The sequence below is a fragment of the Vanacampus margaritifer genome, chromosome 14 (assembly GCF_051991255.1).
Source record: "Vanacampus margaritifer isolate UIUO_Vmar chromosome 14, RoL_Vmar_1.0, whole genome shotgun sequence".
Lineage (NCBI taxonomy): Eukaryota > Metazoa > Chordata > Actinopteri > Syngnathiformes > Syngnathidae > Vanacampus > Vanacampus margaritifer.
The window spans coordinates 12904510-12907008 of NC_135445.1; positions in this window are offsets into that span (position 1 = coordinate 12904510).

Consider the following 2499-nt stretch of genomic DNA (forward strand, 5'->3'; position numbering starts at 1 on the left):
TTTTTCAACACACCCAAGCTTCCAATGTCAGTCTGTTATTCTGATGTTAGGAATCCAAGTCAGCATTTCCTCGGGGGGGGGGGGGTGGGGGTGTTTCTTCCTGGTGCGGTAGTTCTTAACATGGGTCTCGATAATTTATTTTTCAACAAAGAAGGGTTCGGTGAATGTACGTAGGAAACTGGTGAGGTTCAGTACCTCCAACAAAGTAAAGACCCACTGGTCTAGTGGTTGGGAACAACATTAAAGATAAAAAGCAAAAAAAAAAAACATAAAAATAAAGCCCAAGCTGCTGCTGCTGTTTCGTGAGCGCTGATAAATGAACACAAACCGGCTTAATCCTCCAGTCGAACAACTAAAAACGAGACGTAGAACAACTGTGAAAGATGATACGATCCAGTTGAGTCAAGCAGTGTCACGCACACAATGTTAAAGACAGCACATGGAAACATTTGAACTCGAGTTAGGTCATGATGAGTACTTTCGATGGAGATAAGCGCTCTTGGCTTTGCGAGTGTGGAGATTCACGTTTCTTTGAACAAGTTGCAAATGTATGGGCAGATGATGGTTTGATATTTGTATGAATTGTTTTGAGGATTGCACTTAATGTGCTGCAAATTTAGAGAATGATTTTGGGAAAAAGTGACAGAAAAAACAGCAATGGGCCTACAAATGATTGCAATTCAACACCGCACGCTGTTTTGGTACTCGGCCAATGTCACAATCATTATTCCTGCCTTCATCGCAGGTCCGCAGTCCCGCTATTTAGCTTTTTTTTTTTTTTAATTAACTATTTTCATCTAACGCCTATTTACAGTATATGGGATGTAATTCAACTATCAACCAGTAGATGGTGGCATACTTATTTAGTTTGTGACTAAATATGAAAGAAGAACAAAACAGCGTAGTTTTTGTTTAAAATTATTGAACATCCATCTGCTGTAATCCTGCTTTTTATGCCTACGAAAAGCGATTTAGCATTTAGGGGTCAATACACTGTTAGTACAATATTTTGTATTATGATGGTTATTTTCGTCCGAGCTCCATCCCTTAATTTTGTATATTAATTGAGGCACGGTATCTATTAGAGGCTACTATTAGCGGAAATAGTAATACAGTATTTAAAATTCCCCAACCAAGCAAGATTTCCCACAGAATTTTTCGTAAAAGCCAAAGAGGAAAATTGTTGATAGTGACAAACAGAAAATACAGTAACTTAAAGCCTAAAAATCTACAAGGGAACGTTTTTATTTTTTACCTTCCCATTTTGGCCCGTGTTACTCCAACACTGTTTTGTCATCTCAATTATTTTGCTATCATCGTTAACAATATTTTTAGTGCTGGGAAACGCCGTTTACTACAGTATATTTTCACATCTCCATGGCATTGTTACTGTACTTCACTTTTATTGTCTGTTTCCTGCATTTTCCCTGGGACACGCCTCACATGAGCTAAGAGTGCACCGGACTTTCCAATGAATAAAAAAGCATATGGAAAAGACAAGTAGAGTTTTAGGATTTACTGTTATCCACTCCACCTTTGTGATTACTTCATAGGATCGGTCCCGGGAGTATTTACAGCAACTATAGGTTGCAGTTCTCATCAACTTTTGGGAAAAATATGAAAATGTTATTGGTTTTAAATAATGTGCAATTTTCAAACATAACTATTGATTACATTTGTTTTTGGAGATATTTATTGATGAGCGTTTGGATTGTGGTGAGTCATTGGGAAATTGAATTGCATAGAACAAGAGTGGGCTAACGCCATGTGTTTTTAATTGTTCTTCCTGTGTTGAATACAGGAGATAGTTGAGGCGCACTTTGACTGCATCCCTTCATGAAACGTGGCATCTGTAAAGCTGAGGTTTGCAGTGGAGTTTAAAGGCAGAGTGTTAACATTTTCACACTGACCCCAAAAAACAAAGATTTTTTCCTGACAGCTTCGTGGAATCCAGACTAGTGGTCGTTATGTCACATCTTTTCTAAGTCGGAAATAACTGCTCCCATTTGGTACCCAAAGCTAATAAATGTAGTTTATTTTGTAATCCACCTCTTCATTATTTTGGCAACTGTCATATTAGCTTGTTGATCACCGCAACTTCAGATTCCTGACTTTTTCCAAGGCGTCACAAAGCAACAGAATTTTTTTTTTTTAACTGCTGCCCGACTTTTCAAAACAGATTCAAAACTTGGATTTCATATTCGTTTCGCCTTCATTTATATGAACCATGCACATAAACAGAAAAACAAAGTCATCCATCAACGTTTTGAGATAGATGGGAGCAAGCAGCTAGACAAACGACTATTTCTGAAGTCATCTATCACAACTTCCAGACACTGCACTGAACTGAACCTCACTGTGATTTTTCCAGACCGACAAACCGCAAAAATCTTGTGACGTCAAACTTACACCGTGCAAATTATTTCTTCCTTTTTTTATATTGCTAATGACAGCTTGGGAGATTTATGTCCCGCCTCTGGTTCATAAATGCTCCAATAA